A 25,044-nucleotide genomic window follows, 5' to 3' on the forward strand; every position below is an offset into this window, starting at 1 on the left:
CTAAAGAACAAAAAGAAGGATAAACTGCAAAATCAATATGTAAAGATATCCCTGATCTGTGGAAACAAGGACAAGAGGAACTAAAATTTCTGAGAGCACAGAGCCTTTCCTAAGTGAGCTGGTCATCCAGAGCTTTTTTCTTCATGAGACATTTGCTCATTCTGGGCACAAGTTGAAGATGAGGTTTGGCCCCAAGGCAGAAGGACTCTACTGTGGAAAAGGAGAAATCTGCATAATATTTGAGGCTAGTAGAGAAAACTAATCCTGAATTTCAGGCTTCTCAAATTTCTAATCCATTACACACCACATACCAAAATTAATAATAATTGTAAATGGATCATAGACCTAACATGAATGATAAAACAATAAATCTTCAAGATCAAACCATACGCAAATATCTTCTTGACCTTGGTAGGCAAAGATTTCTTATTTGACACAAAAAATATTAACTATGAAAGGAGATTGATAAACTGGACTTCATAAAAATAAATAACTTCCATTTATTAAAAGACCCCTTAAGAGGGTGAAAAGGCCAACCACAGACTGGAAAAAAATATTCACAGTATGTATGTGTATATCTAATGAAGGACTTGTATCCAATATACACATGTATTTTTTATAGTCGTTCAAATCAATAAGAAAAAGAGAGAATCCAATTTAAAAAAAGAGCCCAATTTAAAAAAAAAAAAACAAACTAAATGGCACTTCACAGATGAGAAAATCCAAATGGCCTATAAGCATATGAGTAGGCTTTCATTACAGTACATAAGAAAAATGCAAATTAAAACTACAATAAGACACACAAAACCCCACCAAAGAATAGCTAAAATGGAAAAAAACTGACAGTACCAAGCATTGAGAAGAACATGGAGCAACTGGAACTCTCATACATTGTTGGTGAAAGTGTTAAGTGGTAATAAGTACTTTTAGGAAACTGTTTGACAGGGATGCCTGGGTGGCTCAGTCTGTTAAGCGTCTGCCTTCAGCTCAGGTCATGATCCCAGGGTCCTGGGATCAAGCCCCACATCGGGCTCCCTGTTCAGCGGGGAGCCTGCTTCTCTCTCTGCCTGCCGCTCCCCCTGCTTGTGCGTTTTCTCTCTCTCTCTCGCTAACGCTCACTGATAAATAAATAAACAAACAAATAAATAAATAAATATCTTTAAAAAAAGGAAACTATTTGACAGTATCTACTAAAACCAAACATACCTCTATCTCATGACTCTGTAATTCTACTCTTCAATATCCAAAAGAAAAATGTACAAATGTCCCCCCAAAAAACATGTACAAGAATGTTGAAAGAAACCAGATGCATAAAAGTGCATATTGTATAATTCCATTTACATGAAATTTTAAAATAAGTAAACAAGTCTATGAAATGGAAGTGAATGAAGTGGTTATCTTTGGCTGGAGGATTATTGACTGGCAAGGGATATGAAAACAGCTTTCTGGGGTGCTAGAAAGGTTCTATGTCATAATATGATTACATATGTTTTTAAAAAAACATTCAGCTCTACCCTTAAAATTTGTGTGCTTCACTGTATGTATATCTCAAAAAAATGTTTTACTTTTAATTTTGGGTCTCTTTCCTGTAAAACCAGTAAGGACAGCAAGACAGTGATGAGAATCTTGGCAGTGTTTAGCAAGCCAGTCATCACAGCCAATGACAATGGAATGAAATCTGAAGGTACAGAGCAGGGTCCCTTTGGCCCATGTGGCTCTCTACCTCAGGTCAGTGCTAAGTAAAGCAAGAGAGCCTTATAGCTAGATGGAGTTATAAACTGACACAAGATGAGATGACCCACATCTTACAAGTAGCTCAGAAAGACAGCTGGGACAGAGAGCAAGCTAGCCATCCGATAACTAGGGTTTTTAACCCCATAGGTTTTTATTAATTTTTATTAATAGGTTTTATTAATCTCACTCTTAGGACATTTTTGTCAGCACAACTAATCAAGAGCCATCGTTTTTCTTTTAGCTGATAGTCCTACCCTGCTATTTTGTGATGCTCATAACTAGCAAACTGACAATAAGTGTCTTAACAGTAGGATAGAAAAGGAGCAAAGGAATACAAATCCTCTGGGTCTATGTTTATAGTAGATAAGCTTCTCTGCAACAGGCAAGGTAAATTAGTTCATATCCAGGGGGAACAGAGGCAGTTATGTGAGAGAGATTAAAGTGCGCCTTTGGTGAGTGTAGGTGCCAGGTTCCTATCTACAAACAGTAAATTTTTTCATAATCCTCCCTTCTCTGGTGCTGCAGTACCATTTGGATACACGCATTCGATACAGATTAAAAAAAAAAAAAAAAACACCCCCCAGACATTACTTCTCATTGCTGTCCTCACCCCTGAGGAAAACATCAAGAGGTCCTTGTCCCCAAAGGACAAATCTTATAATTTTTTTTAAAAGATTCTATTTATCTATTTGTTTGTTTGTTTGAGAGGGAGAGAAAGAGAGAGAGAGCAGGAGCTTGGGGAGGAGCAGAGGGAGGAGCAGAGGGAGAGGGACAAGAAGGCTCCATGTTCAGTGTGTAGCTTGACACGGGGCTCAATCTCACGACCCTGAGACTACGACCTGAGCCGAAATCAAGGGTCAGAAGCTTCAGTGACTGAGCCACCCAGGCGCCCTGAAAAATTTTGTAATTTTGACATAGCTGGTGCTCTCTGAGGGGCTACAATGAACAAAACAAGTGTTTACCCTTTAAACTCTTTTTTTTTAAGCGACAAAACTATGCCTTTAAAAAAAAAAAAACTGTGTGCAATAAGGCATTTGCCTGTTATAGGATCTGACATTTAAAATCCCCATGAACCATCTTTAATTTATCAAGAGAAAAAGGAAAGAATTGTGCAGCTGAAGAGCTAAACATGGTCCCTTCTTGAAAATATATGAAAAATTCAAAACAGAAACTGGAAAGAGAGGGAGTAGGAAATGTCCTTATGGTCAATTTAAACTGAATTCTACTGAATTTCTTTCCTCCTCCTCCAAATTTGCTCACTGCTGCAGAGAGAATCACAAATTCTTGCTTACCGTTCCGAAAAACAACTTAGTCACTGGAGAAAAACAACCACTTTTGAAAATGTATCTCTTAGTTATTTTCCTAGACAGACAAAAGAGTTTCCTCAAAACTATTCAAACGGGAGAACAGCCCCCCCATCTTGGTTTGGTGGGACCCTGCACAGGCTTGTCCCTGAATCTTGGCTATTATGAGAAGCCCACAGCCACCACCACCCCCCACCTCAGAGAGCCTAAAAAGAGCTGTACTACTTCTAGAAAGGTTCTTGGCTTTTAAATATTACCAGTGCAGAGGACATGGTCTAAAATAAGGGAAATAAGAACAAAACTTGGAAGTAACAGGAAAAGGGATTCTATTTTCACATCTCCTCTCAGCTTTCTGAGAAGGAAAAAGGCAAATCGCCGTTGTTTGTTCGTGTAATTTTCTTTGGGAGAGACAGTCACGTGATGCTAGTGGTTGTAAGGGTAGGATCTGTGTCAAACAGATCTGTGTTTGAATCTCAACTTTTCCACTTACTACCTTCCAGGTAGAAGGGAGAGTACTAGAGTACTACCTTACTCTGGCAGTAAGGCTGCTCTGCCTCAGTTTCTCATCTGCAAAATGAAGGTAATAAGGGTCGTGAGAACAACATGAGTTAATATACGCAACGAGTATAGAATGGTGCCTGCTATATAGGAAGCTCTTAATAAATGCTAGCTAATGTAATTGTTCTGAAGAAATTCTGGGATCCGGGAACTGGCGAGTGGTGCATCCCAAGTACTGACTAGTGACCCCTTGAAGGTAGGAGTGGAGGAGCTGCAGGTATTACAAAAACTGGAAGGAAGGGCCAGAGATAACAATTTATCTCATGGTTAGAACTAACATGACTTTGAACTTGGGTAAAGATATGAGGGAGCAGGACTGTCTTGTGACTCTTGGTCACAGGTCATCCTTCCAGAAGACCTGAGGCCAATCAGGTAGGGAATCCTTGAGGATTAGTGGATCTTCCTAGCCTAACTCCTTCTTGCCTTTGAAGCATGCACGCACTCTGGCTCCTAGCTCTGGCAGGGAGAAGCTGGCTACACGTCAAGACTGCTCATTGACTATTCCTCCAGTATAGGGCCAGCTGCGTGGAGAAGGCCCTCTGCTTGGTCTTATGGTGATGCATCTTTCAAAGCATTAACTAGCTTATTCCTTGGAAACATTCCCTTAGAAAGTAACTGGCAAAGTCATTAAGGCAAGAAAATGAAGGCCATTACCCTGTGTCTAGCATGACTTCACCTGAACCAGCCCAGACTTTGAGATCTTCCTACGTGAATCGTTTGGGTAAGAAAAGGAGCATCATACATAGATCTTTGTGTGCTTTTTATTCTCTACCATCTCAAGCCTGGCTTTAGTCCTGCGTTTCAAGAATACTTCTCAGAAATTTGACAAGAGCAAGACTATGCACCAGTCATGGCCTCCTCTCTGTTTCTGTGGCAAATGCCAGTTTGCCAGGAGAGACCTGGTTCGTTTCTTTTTCCACCTGGAAAAAAGATCAGAGTCCGTATAGTTCTTCCTTCTGCCTGCAAATGTGCTTACTACTTATCCACCAAAGGAAGAATGCTTCTGTTTTTAATGATCTCAAAATATGATTCTATAACCTCCCTTGGTAGTTCATCTGTGTTTCGTCATTTCCTCCTTCTGCTAATTATATCCTCAAGTACCTTCACGTACATTAACTTATTTAATCCTGATAACATCCTGTGCAACAAGGATTATTCCTTTTTTACGACTGAGGAAGTGAAGACGCATCATCGATAAGTAACTTGCCGGGATTACACAGCTGGTTAGTAGCAGAGCAACAGTGAGAATCTGATTCTTTAGGCTCTCTACCCTCTGTGCTGTCCTTTACACTGTGGTCCGCCTAGTAATGCTCTGGGCAGCTCCTAATCACCAACAGAATAAGAAACAGCGTTAAGATTGCAACAAGAACACCATATGGCCATGGTGGGTGGCTTACCAAGTGGCTCATAGGCCACAAATCCCCTTGAGGATAACCATTCCATTGTCCTCATCCCTACATACTATTGTACCCAGAGTGCACCTATAGTCAGAACATTCTAGTAAAAAGGAGAGATACCAAAAATCTACATGAACCTTAAAATCACCCAAGGACCATATGCTGCTCCATGGAAATAAAAAATAAGACTTCTCCATTTCTGACCTCTGAGATAAACACAATCAGAATAAACTGGAGGAAGGGAGGCAGAAAAAACATTTCTTAATATCCTATAAAGAAAAATGTTTTGCCCTTGGGCATGAATTCGTTGTTTCCTTTCCCTCTGAAGATTTCATTCCTCTACCTCTCAAGGTTCATAAAAGGGCCAAAGGTTGGCATTTTAAACATGGGTAAAGAGCTCATCCCATTACCTATATGCTTGGGACTCAGAAAAGCACATCAGGGCCCCAGCTCTTTGGTCTGGCAAGAGCCCTCAAATGAAAGGCTGGGTGGAGTTGTCCTTTCAGGATTCCTCAGTTTTCTTTTTAATATTAGTTAGAGGCAGGGGAATCTCCAGGCAGTTTTGCTCGACAAGAACAAAATCTCTCTCTTATCTCATGACTGATATTACCAGGTTAAATATTTCTGTTCTAAAACACACACTTTTAATGAAATATAATGGCCACTCCACTTAAGTACCCTTGTCCAAGTCCCCAGTGGCTTCCAGCCTTGACATGGTTGATCACTCCCCAGGTCCTCCTCTGCTCCATCTATAATTACTTCCTTAGTGATCTCCTCCAGGCTGTAAATAATACCTATAACACAGATGACTTCCAAATTTATTTAGCTAGTTCAGACCTTTCTCCAGAATTTCCTCCTTGTGTATTTAATTGCCTTCATGCTGACCTGTGATATCTGAAACTCCGTATATCCAGAACTGGATCCTTGGTCTTCCCTCCAAAACCTGCTCTACCTAGAGCCTTCTCCAGCTCATTAGATGGCAACTCTATCCTTCTCGCTACTCAGATGAAAAAATCTTGAGTTTATCTTTGTTTGACTCTTTTCTTTTCCCCACAATCCAAAGCCAATATCCTTTTGGCTCTGCCTTCAAAATATATTCAAAATCTAAAACTTGTCACTGCGAGCCACCAGCATCTACCTCTCACCCTGATTATTTCAACAGCCTCCTCACAGGATTCCCTTTGCCTCACCCCAGTCTCTTCTCAACACAAGAGCCAGAGTGAGCCCTTTAAAATGTAAGTCAGAATGGGGCAGCTAGGTGGTTTGGTTGGTTAAGCATCCATCTCTTGACTTTGGCTCAGGGTCATGAGATCGACCCCTGAGCTGGGCTCTGCGCTGGGCATGGAGCCTGCTTAAGATTCTCTCTCTCTCTCCTCCCTCTGCTCCTCCCCATGCCCTCTCTCTCAAAAATAAAAAATAAGTAAAATAAAGTGTAAGTCAGACCATGTCTCTCCTCCTCTAATGGTTCTGCCTATCCTTCAGAATAAAGCCCAGATCCTTTATAATGGCCTACATGGCCCTCCACGATATAGTCTGCAACTTCATTTCTACTTCTCTCCCCCTCCCTCCACTCCAGCCATCCTGGCCACTTGGCCATTCCTCAAACTCACCAGGAACACTTCCTCTGTAGGCCCTTTACACCGGCTATTACTTCTGCCTGGAATGTTCTTTGCTCAGATATCTGAATGACTAAATTCCTCCCCTCCTTCAGACTCTGCTTACATCTCACCTTCTCAACGAGAGCTACACGTGCCACCCTTTGAAAAATTTAACTTCCCCCTCCGCACCTGGCACTCCTGAATCTTCCTTATTCCTTATTTATTCTGCTCTACCTTTTCCATTTTCTTAGAACTTGCCACCTTCTATATATATATTGTATAGTTTACTTATTTATTATGATTATTGTTTTATGACTCCCCCCACTCCAGAAGGTAAACTCCAACAAGACAGTGATCTGTTTCATTTAAGCACGCACAGTGGGTACTCAATAACTATTTGTTGAATGAATAATAGAACTAACAATTCCTCACATTTTTTATAAGGCTTTATACTTTTTCTACTGTTTTCACATTATATCTCATTTGATCTCCACAGTTACCACATAGCATGGATAGGGCAACACAGAGTTTATTACCTCCATCTTACATTTAGGAAAATTGACACCCAGAGAGACAAAACGATCTACCCAGAGTCACACAGCCGGAATGTGGTAGAACCAGAAGTCTAGTTCTGTGCTTCCTTTCCGTAGCCTCCAACATTGTACTGCAAAGCCCCCAGGCCTCCAGGAAAGGCCTTCCAGATCTTTTCTTAGGACAGAGATACGGCCTGCTTATGCCATTAACCCAATGCCTTGAAGCTGAATGTGCTTCACCAGCTCACGGAAATACAAACACATGAAGTCATCTAAAGCTTATGTAGGGAGTCGCCATGTGCATGTCAGAGAAAATAATGCCATTCCCACATGGCGTCCTCTCCAAGGAAGAAAGCAACGTTTGAATCTACCAGCTGCTCAGTGAAATAAATCATTTGTTTCTTTCTAACCAGCTCTGTCTGCCTCTCGCATTACACAGTGAACCAAATAGTTCTCCAAAGCAACCTAACGGCAAAAAGCAGGAAATTATGGCCCTGAAGTGCATCCTAGTGGCCTCTTTCCCAGTCAGTGCCCCATCCAGGCCACTGACCACCCGTACTGCAAGCTCCCCCCTCTATCACTGCCACACTCCCCCCCCCCATCTCCACAAGCAGAGTGGAGGCTGTCCCTTGAAATGTACCACTGAAGAGGAAGCCGGTGTTTATTTGGCAGGGGTGGGGGGAACAGGATACTTCATGCTTGGCACATTGCTACCATTGGCATCCAATCCAGAAGCTGCTACATTCTGCAGGGGTGGCAACTATTTTGTCCTCAGGATAACACAGTGCAAGATACAGCTATATTTACATACAGGCTTTTTAACAGAGACACCTGTCACCCCTGGTAAGCTTACAGGAGGCAAGAGAATGGCACAGCCAGGAAAAGGCAAGCCAAGTTCTCAGTGCCTTCTGGCAGCAGAACCCACAGTAACAGAGAGGGAGGCCTGATTTCTTTCCCTGGTCCCCAAAATGTCATTATAACACGGATGTATCCAGTCACCCTCCTGAGAATTCCTAAGGAGACCAAGTTTGTCTTCAGTGTATTCGTCCTTTGATCACAGCAAATCAAGTGTTTGAGGTTTAACTCTACTACCAAGCCAGCTCTGCTGCCAGGCTCAACAGACTCGCCATCATGGGACAACAAGCATCAGGTCACCAGATAAACCCCAGGCTGCAAACAGAAGTGTCAATGCCAGTACAGTCTACCAAACACCTGATGGACTTCAGATAACGTATGCACGGAAACATCTCTGAAAGCTGCAGACCCCGAAACAGTCTCAGCCACACAGACACGTACTGAAGTACCTGACACTGAGCAAGCAGGAAGAATGGAGGAAAGAGATTCTCTTTAAAGGGGAAAAATAAGGAATTTGGAGGCAAAGAAACCTGAGTTTAAGTTTAAAAGTTTTCTTACCTTGGGCAGGTCACTTAAGCTTGCCATAACTCACTTTTCCTGATCTGAAAACGGGATGATGGTAAGGGCCTTGAGCAAGTATTACTTTTGTAATTTCGACAACTTTTAATTATGGGAAGATGCCCCTTTACTGTAGCTTAAAAAATAATGGCACGGCTTTTGAATTCAAACATTCTGAAGTTTGGTTTAAGCTCTACCTTTGACACTGACTGCACAGCACTGAGGAAGGCACTTCTCTCTAAACCTGAGTTTACTCATCTGCACATCAGGGATGAGGGTAACACCTATCTCAAATGGATGCTATACTAATCAAATGAAATAATGCTGAAAATGTGTTTTGTAAAGTATAAACCAAAACCATAAACTACAAATGTGCTTTGTAAACTCCAAGGCAAAGAAAAGTTTTCTTTAAAAGGCCCTGACTGGTCTCTGAGAAACAAACTGAGGGTCTAGAGGGGAGGGGGGTGGGGGGATGGGTTAGCCTGGTGATGGGTATTAAAGAGGGCACATTCTGCATGGAGCACTGGGTGTTATACGTAAACAATGATTCATGGAACACTACATCAAAAACTAATGATGCAATGTGTGGTGATTAACATAACATAATAAAACTAAATTAAAAAAAAAAAAAAGGCCTTGACTGGAGTGCCCCATCAGTCAGGTTTGCCAGGGGCCAGGGGATTTTCCAGGACCCAGAACTTTCAGTGCTAAATATGCAAAGTCTTGGGCAAACTGGATTAAGCTGGTTACCCTGGTCTTGACTAACCCTTAACAAAGTGAGGGCCTAAATAGGCCTTAACTGGGATGACAAGGCCTTAACTAGATGTGAGGCCTTAACAAGATGTAAGGCCCTGGCTTCACCTTAACTAGACTATCTAGGCATTAACTGGGCTTAGGCTCTGGTTAGGACTTAACTACACTCTGACTAGGACATAACTAAGTTTAGCCCCTTCTGGGCCTTAACTGGGCTAAATAGGCCTTAAAGAGACCGATGTGGGGCTCGATGCGATGCTCAATCCCAGGACCCTGGGATCATGACCTGAGCCAAAGGCAGACGCTTAACGACTGAGCCACCCAGGCACCCCTGGGTTGATTAAGTCTTAACCGGGCTTTAGAACCTTGATATCCATTAACTAGACTCTGACTATAACTTCTCTAAATTTAGGCTGCAGCTAGGCCTTAATTAGACTCCAACTATACCTTAACTATGTTTTGACCCTGGCTAGGGCTTAAATGGGTTCTAGCTAGGCCAAAACTATGTTTAGACCCTGGTTAGGCCTTATGTGAACTAGCTAAGCTTTAACCAGTCTCGGGCTCTGACTAGGCCTGAAATGAACCCTGACTAAGCCTCAACTGAGCCCTCACTAGGCCTTAACTGGGCTGATGAAGCCTTAACTGGGCTTTGGCCCTGGCTGGGCCTTAAGTAAACTAACTAGGTCTTAACTGGACAAACTATCCCTTAACTAGCCTCGGGCCCTTGCTATACATTAACTAGACTCTTAGGTTCTGACTAGACTTCACTAGGCTCTGACTAGGCCTGAATTAGGCTTTAGCCCTAGTTAAGCCTCAAGTGGCCTGGCTAGCTTTAAACTAGGTTTAGGTTCTGGGAATACCTTAACAAGACTCTGGCTAGGCCTTAACTAGGTTCTGACTAGGTTTGAATAAGCTTAGGCCCTGGATCTACCTCAAGCAGTTTCTGACTAAAACTTAAATAGAGTTTGGCTCTAGCTGGTCTCTGACTAGACATAAACTAGGCTTAGGCCATCGCTAGTCCTTATCATACCCTGATGAGATCTAAACCATGTTGGTTAGCTTTTAACTAGACTAGGCCCTAGCCATACCTTAACAAGATACTGGCCAGGCCTTAACCAGGCTCTGACTAGAATTTAATAAGCTTAGGTCCTGGACCTACCTCAATAGTTTTTGACTGAAACTTAAGTAGATTTTGGCCCTAACTGTTCTCTGATTAAACATAAACTAGGCTTAGGACCTAGCTATTCCTTAATATACTCTGATGAGATATTTACCATGTTGGTTAGCTTTTAACTAGGCATAGGCCCTGATATATTTTAACAAGACTCTGGCTAGGCCTTAAATGGGCTCAGACTAGGCTTTAGTAAGTGTAGGCCATGCATCTACCTCAAGTAGTTTCTGACTAAAACTTAAGTAGGTTTTGGCCCTAACTGGTCTCTGACTAGACATAAACTAGGCTTAGGCCATGACTAATCCTTATCATACTCTGATGGGATCTTAACCCTATCGGTTAGCTTTTATTTCAGCTTAGACCTTGGCTATACCTTAACAAGACTCTGGCTAGGGCTTAATCAGGCTCTGACCAGGCTTTAATAACCTTAGGTCCTGGATCTACCTCAAGTAGTTTCTGACTAAAACTTAAGTAAATTTTGGCCCTAAATGGTCTCTGACTAAACATACCCTAGGCTTAGAACCTGGCTGAACCTTAAGAAGACTCTGATAGGTCCTAAACATGCTCTGGCTAAGTCTAACTATACTCTGACTAGTAGTTAACTACATTTAGGCCCTGGCTATGTCTTAACCAGACTCTGACTAGACCTTAACTATGTTTAGGCCCTGGCAGGACCTTAACTGAGTTATCTAGACTTTAACTGGACAACTAAGCCATAAGTAGGCTTAGGCTCTGGTTATATCTTAACTGGGCTGACTAGCCCTCAACAGGGCTGACTAGGCCTTAACTAGGCTTTGAACCTGGCTGTGCCCTGGTTAGGCCTAACTATGCCAGGACCATGGCTTAATTGGGTTCAAGCCCCAGCTAGGCCTTATCTAGACTGTGCTCCTGCAGAGGCCCTGGATTTGCTTTAATTAACCACTGCTTAGGCCTTGGCTAAACTACAGCTAATAGGACTGTACACGCCTAAGGATTCTTTACTAAGATTAACCTCAATCAAAAACTCCTTTCAGCCCTCACCTCCCCTAGTTTACATCTGCCATTACCTCAGTTATCCTGCAGTTTCAGGCTGCCCTCTGGGTCATAAAAAGGAACGGACATAATCCCACCTTACCCAACTGCAACAGGAAATAAGCTACTCCTGGCCTCACTGCAGCCAGATTTATAGTGTCACACAGGAAGCAACCACTGAATTGATAACCCCCAAGAAACCAGGCGAAACTCTTTTAGGTAACACTCCACCCAGAAATAAATCTTTTCATTCAGTCAAGATGGTCGTACAACTGCTTCCAGGACACCTACATTTTGTAAAAAGTTTGTAACAGATATAGAAGAAAGGCTTCCCCAAGGACAGGAGATACAGCTACAGCTTCTGCCCATAATGTACAACTGGGAATTAAAAAGAAAGATAGCAGGGCACCTGGGTGGCTCAGTCAGTTAAGCGTCCCACTCTTGATTTCAGTTCAGGTCATGGTAGCAGTGTTGTGAGATTGAGCCCCACATTGGCTGCCTGTCCCCCACTCCTGCTCTCTCTCTCTCTCTCTCTACAAGAAAGAAGAAAGAAGAAAAAAGGAAGAAGAAGAAGGAGGAGGAGGAGGAGGAGGAAGATAGCTAACATACTACAATTGCAGTAAAAAGAGTATAAGTCTCATAAGGCTGAACTCGAGCATTTGTTCACTTTGGCTCCACTAATCATTTTTGTCATCCTTATCAACTTAAATAAGCCTGTACAGTCCTATTAACCCCTTCAAGTACAGGATGACTCAGGATCAGCCCTGAATGAACTAACTGAAATTTGCGGGTACTCTCCAGGACAAAGAGGGCACGTAGCCCTCCTCACAGGATAGTACCTGAATAGGGCCTATTCTTGTAATATAGAACCACTCCTCACATTAGGCTGTGTGTAGTAGTAGGTCAAAGGGACTGATCTGGGCACTAGGATCAGGAAATCTGTGTATTCATTCATTCATTCATCCCATAAAAATGTATTGATCACTTGCTATGTGCCAAATATCATCCTAGGGCCTGGGAATATGATGGTAAGCACAAATAACCACAGCTCTGGCCCTCGTGAGGTTTTCATTCTACAAACAAAACCAAGGGCGGGTCTTACAGCCATTAGTTGAAGGCTAAATTAAAACAATCTATAGGGACGCCTGGGTGGCTCAGTCGGTTAAGTGTCTGCCTTCGGCTCAGGTCATGATCCCAGGGTCCTGAGATCGAGCCCCATGTCCAGCTCCCTGTTCATCGGGGAGTCTGCTTCTCCCTCTCCCTCTGCCTCCTGCTCTGCCTACTTGTGCTCTCTCTTTCTCTGTCAAATAGATAAAATCTTTAAAACAATTTTTTTTAAATAAAATAATCTACCAAATCACAAAGTCAAAAGCAATGGGCACAGCTCAAAATGAAAGAATAGGTGTAGGAATTTGGGGGTAAATGGCCAGGTGGTCAGAAAAACAAATGGCAACAAATGAATATCATCCTCACTTTAAAAAGATGGCAACAGAGAATTGCTAAAGATCACCTGGCTGCAAGCAGCAGATAGGATTCCAACCCAGAACTGACGGACTCTGAGCCAAAGGGCTTTCCAGGGCCACCACACTCCAGGACTGATGTCTGACCACAGAAATCTCAGTAAATGAAGGAAAGAGCTTTAAGGATCTTCAGATTCCTCTACTAAAGCCACTCATCACCAGCTCAGTCCTTCTTCAGTTCTGCCTGCTTCTGGATGATGGGGCAGGGATATGGTTTTGATGGGAAGGGAGGAGTGAAAATCTGGTGATAAGCCTCAAGGGGTGTGGCATGGACAATGGCTGAAAATAAAAGGATGGTTACAATTGTATAAAACCTCTGGGCTATGAGGACTTTTGTGGGAAAAAAGGCAAACAAATGAAAAAGGATACTTCATGAAGATTTGTTCCTAGTAAGTTACTGAGAAAGGGTAGGAATAACCAGAAGGCCTGTGACTACTGAATGTAACAAAAATCTGAGGGATTTACAGTAATCCCTGGGGTTGTTAGAAATGGTAATGCTTAATAGCCCGCATTCTGCCAACAAAATGGATTATTCTTGCATGTAAATATGCTATCTATATCAAACAAAAATAAAATTAAGTCTCTTAGAAACAAGAGACTAGCCCCATCCCTCTGATTTATTCACCTTGACCCAATGATGGGAGGGAGTTCATTGCACAGGGGTGGTCAGGGGAATTCCAGCTGACAATAGGAAGCCAACCTTCTTCAAGGTCAAGGATTTCCCAAGGTTATTCCAGACTTGGAACCGTTACTCAGTTAAATCCTGGAAGATGCCAACTGGTTCTGCATTTCTCCTCCCTCTCGCTCCTCAAAGTGACTCAGAAGCAACTTCATAATGCTATAGAAAACCTCTCCTTTTGTGGCAGCTAGATTCTCTAGCCCAGCTCCTTGGTCAAGGTGTGTAGTATATTCTTTCAATATTCTCTATGCTCTATTTTATATATATTCAATATATTCTTCAATCCTCCTGGGAGATCCTGAAGGGATGCAATGTGCTCCCCACTCAAAGCCTGCTGGCAGGGTAAAAATAGCTAATGACCTCCAATATTCTTGGGAAAGAAAATGGCTCCATCATCTGGTTTGTCAGTGCCACAGAATTCAGAAATTCAGTATCACACAATTAATGGCAGACTTCTTTTTCTAGTCCTTTCATTGCTTCCTAGAATGAGAGGTGTCTTGTCTTCTAAACTAGAAATAATGTGATAAGGAGAAAAAAGAGCACACACAATAAAAGGAAGAAAATGTGTTTTCTAGCTTCTTCCACTCCTACCCTTATCATCACCACCACCAACACCACGTCATCCTGGGCAAGTCATTTATACTTTCTGGTCCACAGTTCTTCCTTCCATAAAATGGAATAGCTTACCCATTTCAAAAAAAAAAAAAAAAAAGGACAGGAAGTGGACCAGATAAATGAATCCCATTAGCATAGTAGATAAAAACACAGACTTTGGAGTTATATAGAATGGGTTGGAATCACAGCTCTATAACTTTGTAGCTATATGCCTTTGGCATGTGATTTAACCTCACTGATTTAACATTCTCTTCTCTGTAAAAAGAGGCCAGATACTAATAATACCTATTTCATGGAGCTGTCATGGGGCTAAAATCCAAGAATATACAGAAAATTCTTAGTTCAATAAATTAACATGCTCCATTAAGAACCAGGAAGAATGAGCTACGAGTTGTGAAACCTTACTCCTTTTATTCACATCACATTTTGGTGTCTTAAGAGTTTTTATCATGCACTTGATAAAAATGTACTGACTGGTTTATTGGACTTTCCCACAGAGCAGCAGTAGGAAGATTCACAGGGCACTAACCAGGGAACCTCAGAAGCCTAGAAAATGGTGTTAGAACTGGGCAAGATATCAGAGTGGTTTTCTTATCTTCACCCGCAGTCTAGCTCAACCCACATGAAATGTCCTTTGGGAACCACGGGCCCCATTGGGATGATACATAAAAATGTCAGGAAGAGGGGTGCCTGGGTGGCTCAGTTGGTTAAGCGTCTGACTCTTGACTTAGGCTCAGGTCATAATCTCAGGTTTGTGAGATCGAGCCCAGCGTCAGGCTCCATGCTGGACGTGGAGTCTGCTTGGGATTCTCTCTCTCCCTCTCCCTTTGCCTCTCTCTCTCCCAAATAAAAAAAATAAAGTGTTTTTAAAAATGTCAGGAAGACATTTCAGTTTAACCTAAAGAATGAGAGCCCAGGACTCCTGGGTTCTCTGCTCTGCTTGGGCACTGAAACGTTCTGTACCTATATTTTATACATTTTCTCTTTCTCTGATTTCCCCACCCTCTGGTCAGTCTCTGAGGAGGCTACCAACAGAGTTATAATATAATATTTGAAAGATACTTTGAAAAGAATAAGCATTATTAACTACTAGTTACACTTTGTGAACAGATTAATAAATGCTTCCCTTACAGTAGTAGAAACATTACAAACCGCTGCTGTAATTAGATGTCTCTCTGGCTCTGCTTTGATATTCAGGATCATAAGGGAAGTGTGTTGGCATCATTTCAGTACTTTGTGTTTAAGTGCAAGTACTGAGCCATTAACTCACTCCAGGGAGAGGCAGAGAAAGGAATGAGTTTAAGGGTCTCAGAACTGAAAGCGAGTAACCAGGGAAGGTTACATTTCTCTTTCTGGAGGCTGTGAACTGGACACACGTTTCTCAATGGGAAATGGCTTTGGATTGCCCCTGCTGAAGGACAAGGGGGTAACTAAGCTAGGCTCCAGGCTCGCAAGCAGTGGGTGTCAGCTGAGTCAATTCCTGTGCACACATGCACACACAAAAACACACATACACACACACACACACACGGGGAAACATTTGGCAATGTCTGGAAATATTTTCAGTTGTCACAACTATAAGAGGGTGATAGGGAAGTGCCACTGGCAACTAGTGGGTGGAGGCCAGCGATATGACTGAACACACGACAGTGCCTAGGACAGTCTCCCAGAACAAAGACTTATCCAGCCCAAAATGCAAATACTGTGGAAGTTGAGAAAATGTGAACCAGAGAATCTTTCCATCCTTCCCATCCAAACAACTAGCAAATATTCTCGAAGGCTTTTCTTGTGGGCACGATGAGAGATCTAAGCTGTGGTCTCTGCCCCTCAGGAAGCTTAGAGTTTAATAGGAAGACCAAACAAGCACACTAGAAGCTACCAGAAAATAAAGAAGTATATCACACATAGCTAATATGTTTTTCCTACAGAGCCCCTGGGGCTGTAGCAACTTTGAGAAGGGGGAGAACAGGAGCGTGGCAATTGTTCAGGGAAATTTAAGAAGAGCTGGATCTTGAGCTGGTATATAAAGGAGAAAACTATTCTTTCCCTTCCCCTCATTATTGGGAGAAAGATGAATCTCTGCTACCCACACTTCCTTTCTTCTCTTTATTTCACCAGCATCTTATAATCTGATCTCAGGATGCCACAGACTCTAGGACGCCACACAAAGTGTACTCTGGTAGGTGGTCAGTGACATATTAATTACCAGAGCCAATCGCCTGTCCTCAGTGTTAATCTTCCTAACCCATACCCTTTTGAAATTTCTTCCTCCTTGACTTTTTTGACACTGTCATCCATTCTGGTTCTCTTTTGCCCTCTTATGGCTCAGCCTTGGATTTCTTTCCACAGCCCACCTGTGTGGATAGGTGTGCCTCAAAGTGTGGCCTGCTGTCTCGTTCTCACTCACCTCTTACTCTTCGTTAATTATTTGATTCATTCATTCATATTCACAAGGATCTAGAGTGCCACAGGGGATTTGAGGTAGGTATAATCTCATGCCGTGTATTCTCCCTTAGTTATCCTACCCACTCCTGTGGTCTCACCCATCTTCTGTAACAGGCAACTCCCCAAACTATACCCCTGACTCTGATGTCCTTTCTACACACCCCTGCTACACGCCCAGCCACCTCCTGGACACTGTCTGCAAATCCACCGTATCCTAAACTTAGTGTGAGGAACTTGTCCTGGTCTGCCCAGGACTTACCCGGGTTTAGCAGTGAGAGTCCCACATTCTGGGCATTCCCTCGATAGCAGACAAACCCGGCCCGTAAGTCACCATACCTAAAATGAACTCATCAGTATCTGTCCCAAACCCAGTCCTCTGCCTGTTCCCTTGTATCATGTAATAGCAGAGGTATCCTCAGCTCCTTTTCACCTTCCACCCCTTCATGCAATCCATTCCCAAATACTGTCAATTCCACCTCCGAAATATCTCCATTATGGTACTCTCATTTCCACTCCCATTGCTCTAACTCAGGCCCTGTTAACTCTCACTTGGAAAGTTACAACAGACTTGTAATCAGCCCATCTCCAGCCACTCTGTCACACCAACCCCATCCCCCTTTGCAGATTCTTCCTCCACTCAGCCAAGATTGATCATTCTGAAACACACATCTGAGCACACATAGGTAATCATCTCAGCAATCTGGAAGTCTTGCGAACTGAATCGTTAAGACCAGTATTCAACCAAAGCTCCCGGGTATTCGAGCGTGATCACTACACAGTGTGATACCAGTAATAATATGAGCTGTAAGTAAAAGGGAAAAGCAAAACCAAACCAAACCAACTACCATACCCTTGAGAAGCCAGGAATTCCTAGTCTGTTGCTTACAGTTTTACATCTCATTTCTTCAGAGAAGTATATGACAACCACAGTTAAGGCAAGTAAGCATTGCCAGGGAAGTCCCTGGTGGTATAGCCCAGTTATGACCCTGATCCTCATCTGACACAGAATCACCTGGAAGTTACAGTATGCAGAAGCTAAGATAGTTTGAGAGAGAATCCACTTGCTCCCTTAGGCTGTTGGGTCTTAACTTGTCTGTGGTCCTGCTCCAAATTATGTTTGCAAGAGCCATCGGCCTTCCACCCCAGACTGGCAAGAAAAAAGAGAATTGGCTTGAAAGATGTTTATATCAGTGACAGGAAATATGCATCCCATTTGAATAATGGACATAGGACTCCAAATATAGATTATGAGAAGTGAAAACTGACATCCGAAGGAGAAGGGCAGGTGCTTTCCCCAGAGGGGAAAGAGAGCTCATTCCTTCCTCCCTCTGCAAAACATATCTATAGGCTCCATGTCCTCTCCGACACTTGCAAGTGGTGAATTGTTTATGAAGGAACTCACCCTGGGGGGGAAGGGTTGACCTTCACAGAGACATCAGGAAAAGATGGCTCTCAGAAATAGAAGGGCCATCACCCAACAGCTTACCTGTCAAATATGGGAATTTCTATCATTTGAAGGTAACGTCTTTCATCTGGGTAATTGAGAGATGGTGGCCACCCAGCAGAAGGTCCCCTGGTGTGGTTACTGCCTTTTTTCCACCAAGTTCTCGTTCTGGTTCTGTTGCTTAAGAGGACACTGAAACATTGAAACATTTCACTTATCTCCCAATGACCTTGCTTCTGAAATTCATTCTCCCTTCTCTATCAGAGACCTCTCCAGTCAGAAACACACACACACATACACACACACCCCGCACACATCCCTTCATTGTTTAATAGTAACAACACACTCCTTCTTCCTGAACCTGGGAGATAGAGGCCATGGTATCTGCCCTACAGGAGTTAGGAGGTCTAATCAGGGAGACCAACCAAGCACAACTGAGAACAGAATGTACCCCAGAGTCATTTTTTTTCTATAGTTCCTACAGGAACTTGGAGAGTGGGGAGGTTAGCACATACTGGAATCTTGAAGAAAACTGCAAAATTTTCAAAGAATGGAATCAGAGTCCATTCAAGTGTAACACAGGAAAAGGGATTTTGAGAATGTGATTAAAAAAAAACACACATACACACAGAATTGGGGGTGTACTCCTGCTCTCTCTTGCTCTCTGTCTCTCTTTCTCACACACACACACACACACACACACACACACACACACACACCCCTCACTTTGGTCACATAATATGGTTCAGGCTTATTCAGGCTTAAAGCATTAAACTGCTTATTCCAGAGCAAATCCTCTGCTGTCAACCACCCTCTAGGCCAAAACCACTGGGTTCACTGCCCCGCACTGCTGCTCCACACATCTCTACCTCCAGTCCCAGACTTCAGTGTTTTATTCAGCAACCCAAGGCCCTAGGAAAGTCATCAAGAACAGGAACAAAACAAATGCAGAGATTTGATATTAAAGCGTCACTCACTCATTACTACTCCAAATAATCTAACTCCCATTTTTAAAAAGATTTTACTGATTTATTTGAGAGACAGAAAGAGAGCAAGCATGAGCAGGGGGAGGGGCAGAGGGAGAGGGAAAAGCAAACTCCCCACTGAGTGGGGAGCTCAATGCGGGGCTCAATCCCAGGACCCCAAAATCATGACCAGAGCCGAAGGCAGATGCTTAACCGACCAAGCCAACCAGGGGCCCCTTAACTCCCATTTTTTAAGAGTTTACCATGTGCCAGGCATCTAGATGTGCTGAGAACCTTCCATGCATAGCACCTCACAACAATCCTCACAACAATCCTAGAAGATAGGTAATATTATTATTCCCATTTTACAGATAAGGAAACTGAGACACAGAGACTTAGAAGGACTTGTCCAAGGGCATGCTGTTCATAAATGGCAAAGCCAAAGTTTGACCTCAGCTCTAACTCCAAAGTCTACATACTAGAGACTGTGTACTAGGGTGGGGAGAGCCGGGGGCCAGCAAGTTTTTCTGTAAGGGGCCAGATAGCAAATATTTTAGGCATCATGGCCCTATGATCTCTGTTGTACTTATTCAACTCTGCCGCTGTAGCACAGCAGCCATACATAATACGTAAACCAATTAGTATGGCCAGATCCCAGGAAAACTTTACGTACACAAACAGGTAACTAGCTGGATGTGGCCCCAGGCTGTAGTTTGAAGACCCCTGGGTCAGAGAATCTGGGGTATACTCGGATAGACCTGGCTTCAAGACCTGGCTCTCACCACTTACTAGACAGGTTCTTTAGTCTCCCCGCATCTCATATCTTCATCTGTAAAATGGTGATAATACCTCCCTCATCAAGTCATTGTGAGAATTCGGGATTAAAGGAATGAATAAATACAAAGTTCCCGGCACCCAGTAAAGTACTCAGTAAGTCATTAATAAAAGCCCACCCTGAGGCTGGTCCCTAGACAGAAGGAAAAAGGACAAGGGTTAGGATAGGTACTGCTGTCTTTAAAATCAAGCCACCAAGGCTCCAATGGTCTTGATACTCAGCAGCAATAAGTACTCGCTCAGGATTCCAGCTACTTCTCCTCCCCTTCAGCTCCATAAACCTTGCTCTTTTAGGAGTGTACATTCCTGTTTTAGTCATTAGTGAGAAAGTCTCCGAGTTTCATTGTGGCTCTTGTCAGGCCCTGGGAACCCCATCGCGGGAGGGCAGGAATATGATTTTGTCTTTATTTGTTAGGTGTTTCCTTCAGAAATGAGGTTCTGGCTGCTTGAGTCATGCCTGTGTCCCAAGGACCCAGCACAGGGCTTGGCACAGAGTAAGGGGTTCAGGAAACATTGCTGAGTTAACTGAACTGGCTTTGGAGTAACCCTGCTTTCTCCACAAGAGAGAGAACATGTGTGCATGGTGGGGGAGGGTATAGGAGTGTGAGTGGTTAAGAGGACAGAGGAGTACAGAACATCCTGTTCCTGGGTGACATTAAGTACCCAGGAGCCATGCTGCAATGGTCTCTCCGGGCCATCCTCCTGAATAATCATCCAGCGCAAGCCACCCGGAGTAAGATTTTTGCTTGGACCCAAAACCATACTTATGGAATCTTGTGCCTTGGTTTTAAAGAACCCCCTGAGATACCTCAGCTTGTCAGCCAGCCCCCCAAAATCCATCCTTCCTGCAATCCTGCCTTGCCAATCATTCTCAATGAGAAATTCCCTCCTTTATCTACCGAGTTGTCTCCCTTCCTCTGAAGTGTGTCTTGCATCATAATCCAGGTTTTCACTCTGGAATTTGTTAGAGTTTTTTTATAGGATCTGACTATACGATGAGGATCGTACTCCCTCCAGTTGGATGTACTGTCAAGGTGAGGCCTGCGTCGAGTCACACATACAGTCACTTCGAGACTATCCAAGAAGCAATGATTCTCCAACTCATAATAATGAGAGCCATAATGATGAAAATAGCTAACATTTGGGGTGCCTGGGTGGCTCAGTCAGTTAAGCATCTGCCTTCAGCTCAGGTCATGATCCCAGGGTCCTGGGTTCGAGCCCCGCATTGGGCTCCTTGCTCAGCGGGGAGCCTGCTTCTCCCTCTGCCTGCCACTCCCCCTGCTTGCATGTGTGCTCTCTCTCTCCCGCTCTCTCTCAAATAAGTAAAATCTTTAAAAGAAAATAGCTAACATTTATTAAATGCTTCTTTGTCTAATTCTCACAATAATCCATGATGAGAATGACAATAATAATGTTTCTTTCCTTATTGCGAGGCACTGAGTTAACTCTCTTAGTCTTTAGAATGACCCTATGACATGGGTTACTGGTATAATCCTCATTTTTCAAATGGAGAAACTGAGGGCCAGAGAGATTAAGCAACTTGCCCAAGGTCGCCCAGCCAGGAAGTCGTGGAGCTGGAATTTGAACCTCAGGTCTGACTACAGAGACCATGCTACCACTCTACCTTATTAGAAATATCTTTGTGTGTAAGGCCTACATTGCACCAATAGGTGAACAAAGATGTATGAGGAACACCATCTTCCTTTTGTTTGGTGTTGAGAATGTTTCAAAGCACTTTCCCACCCCCGTGATCCATTTGATTGTCAGGGGAACCCTATGAGGAAGGCCAGTTGGGTAGCGACCGCCAATTGCAAAAAGACCCAAACACAAAGATGCACCCTGAGTTCCTCCACAAATCACAGGCCAAAAGACAGAGTTCAAGATGTATGTTTCCAAAATGTGTTCTTTCTTATAGCTAGGGGTTAAGTTTCCTCCACTCCCTTTATTCTGATCTCATCCTGAAGATTTCAAAGTGGGCTGCTCACAGCAGGTCATGAAACCTCCAGCCAAGCCTTCTTATAAATGTGAAAACTATTTGGGTGCACCTGACTTAGTCTCCTTTTGTACCCCCAATGTTTCAGGACCTGCCATACCTGCACAAGTTTTATGACCTGAAAAAAAAGAAGGACCCAGGCCCTCAAGAACTAGAGACACTGCAGGCATGAACACATCTCACCATAGATCTCTCCATCGTTTCCTTTTATTAACTGAACAATTACAAGTCCACAATTCCAAAATCTACCAAGTCCTGAAAACCAAGAAAAAAATTTTTTTTCATAAATTTCCTATCAAAACTCATATGGTGGCAAAACATGAGATGAACTGATGCGAAGCAATTTATTGTCTTTATTTATCCCACTGAGTCTAAGCATTCCATAGGTTTCACTGCTGTGATACTAACGTGTTTGACTATAGTAGGATTTCCAGATAAAATACAGAACATCTCGTTACATTTGAATTTCAGATCAACTGTGAATCATGTTTTAGTATATCTCCTTATAATATGTGGGACATACTTATACTAACTAAAACATGATTCACTGTCGATCTGAAATTCAAATGTAACTAGACCTCTTGTATTTTTATTTGCTAAATCTGGCAACCCTAATTATGAGTGCTGCCTTAAATCTCATTGGGAGTGTTACCTAATATATGGTACAGATGGCATATTATTGTTCTGAAATCCAACAAATTTAGAATTCCAAAACACATCTGGCCACAAGAACTTTGGAGTAAGTACTGTGAATCTGTGAACCTGTAGCATCCTCCCAGCACTAGACTTGGAACTGCCCAGGACACCCAGCTCTCGAAGACTGATGCCATCAGAATTGGTTGCCCCTTTGGCTCTCATATATAATGAGAAAATATATTTGCCCCTGTTCTAGTCCATGGGCCACTAGCTGACCTGGTCACACCCCGACTAACTTCTTATTTGGCTTTAGTGAGTTTCCAGGCTCTCCTCTTCAATTGCCTGACATGCTGGTTCACTTGCTCCCTCCCAGGTAAGAAGTTTTCCAAGACAGGCTCCTCTTTCCTTCTAGAATACCATTCTTGGAAGTAGGAAGTGCGTTCCCGCCACTCTCTGCTGCCCTCTCATGGCTAGAATAAGCCACGGCATTGGACTTAATTTTGCAGCACTAGATGCTTTCAGAGTCTATCACCTCCAACAAGGGAGAATTATAACATCTACCAGGAAACCCCATTTAGCAAATTCCCACTGCTGTATATACATGCAAATGGGAGACTATATTTTTTAAATATGTGTTTAAAACTGAGTTTTCAGCATCTAACCTCACCTTCCTTCAGTTAGTTTGAGCTAGTGAGCCTTAGCTCAAACTTGAAATTAGAGGTATGACTGCCAGTTGACTTATTTTATGAGTCTGAACTTCTGTTGCCAGTGATATAGGCAGGCTAGTTCAGGTACCAAGGGCACCAGGTAACTGCAGCAACAACCAGATGAGTACAAAATATCTCAGTAATCCCTGGGTAACCACCGCATCTCCTTCTTTCAAAAAAATTCACCACGGATTAGTGATCTGAGTAAGTAAATATAAAATCGTTTTAGACAGAGACTACATGTAAAATGTAAGGGCCACTTTGAACTATGACCTGGGCCTAATCTACTTACCAAAACATATTTCTTCATCTCAAATTTCTGCTGCTGTGGTAAAAAGCTGAACCACTTCATAACAGTACGGCTCAGCAAGCTCACTGTAATGGCAGGGAAGGAAGGTGTTTTGTACATTTTCCCCTTTGGAAAATTCTGTATTGCCCCTGATTTCCTTTTTGAGCATTTTTCTCCTCACCAGAGCCCAGCTTGATTGGCAACTACAAAACAAACCAACAAAACTTGTTCTATCTCAGATCATTTTTGCTGGCTGGCTTTTTAAATACACCCTTACACACAACTGGACTCTCTTTTGAAGAACTGACATCTCAGGCAATGAAAGTTGGGCCTATTCCATTGTGTAGCCACTCACTGAGGGAGCAAAGGAAGGTTCTAGAAAGATCAGTAGACGTTTTCCAACCACCCAGAAAGGCCCTTAGCTCAAAGCCTGCCATAGTTGGGAACTCAAGTTTTCTTCCCCATCCTGGACGTCTCTGGGGGATGTGGGGCGGGGGGGCTCATTCTCACCTTTCAGATTTTCCTTTCCTCCAAGTGTACTAAAGGAAGAAATGTTTACAGTGTAAGGCCCCCAGCTTGAATCAGCTGCTCTCTTTTAGAAAACACACAAAGATAATTCAGTGCCAATTACTTCAGGGAACAACAGGCCTGAGCTGCTTAACAAAGCTCTGAATGTTAAACATAGGTCAAGGTGACCTTTCTCCTAGTCTCATCTACTGCACTTTATACATACCCAACAGTCTAAAATCATGTGCTAATCACCAGTGAGGTGACTCAATGTGGGACTGCCTTGTTTTATCCTGATCTGATTTGTCTCTTGCTGACAGCCTCCATGGCACAGAACAGAGTGGATTGTGGGAGTTAGGAAACATTTTTCTCCTCTGACCACACTGCCCATCCTTAGGGGAGCCACTGAAAACTCAACTGCTACTGGCTTTTTTTTTCTCTGCCTCACAGCCTGGTTTCCTTCTCAAGAGCCTGCCCTTCACCCCCAGATCCTCTGCTCCTACCAAGGGATTTCCCCTCATTTTCCATGGTCTTGTCAGAGACGGGGTCTTGGTCACTAACCAGAGAAGTGTATCCCAGGCTCACTACTCTTAAATGAGCACTCACTATAGTGCCTGACACACAGTGAGCACTCAAATGTTCATTGTTGCTGTTATCATTAGTATTTAACCTCTCTGGGCGTCAGTTTTTCTCATCTGTAAAATGGATGTAAATGCAGTACCCACCTCCTGGGTTGATTCATACATATAAAGGGCTGTTGAAAGTATCCAAAACACAGGAACTTCTATGGACATTTAATCTGTGACTATTATGACTAGTATTAGAGAAATACCTTGTGGGTACACAGAATATGAGGTGAAAGTGTGTGTGTGTGTGTGTGTGTGTGTGTGTGTGAGAGAGAGAGAGAGAGAGAGAGAGAGAGAGAGAGAGAGAGAGAG

General features: G+C 43.0%; 2 protein-coding genes across 4 annotated transcripts in view; one reads left to right on the forward strand and one right to left on the reverse strand.

The window, feature by feature from the left end:
- Positions 1–25,044, forward strand: part of TRPC5 (transient receptor potential cation channel subfamily C member 5) — a 255,909-nt gene that overhangs the window by 173,432 nt on the left and 57,433 nt on the right. The window lies entirely within an intron of this gene.
- TRPC5OS (TRPC5 opposite strand) overlaps positions 1–25,044 on the reverse strand; it is a 57,842-nt gene that overhangs the window by 9,874 nt on the left and 22,924 nt on the right. The window contains exon 3 of one of the 3 annotated variants that reach the window (XM_073885740.1): positions 18,218–18,367. The exons of 1 other annotated variant lie outside the window; for it this stretch is intronic. The gene's annotated coding sequence lies outside the window, so the exon portion shown is untranslated. Of the gene's footprint in view, positions 1–12,982; positions 13,176–18,217; positions 18,368–25,044 lie in introns of those variants that run through there. One more of the 3 variants, XM_073885742.1, reaches the window with a different exon arrangement.

This window comes from Callorhinus ursinus, unplaced genomic scaffold (genome assembly GCF_003265705.2).
Source record: "Callorhinus ursinus isolate GAN/ISIS: 27379988/994484 unplaced genomic scaffold, GSC_fseal_2.0 scaffold65, whole genome shotgun sequence".
Taxonomy (NCBI): Eukaryota; Metazoa; Chordata; class Mammalia; order Carnivora; family Otariidae; genus Callorhinus; species Callorhinus ursinus.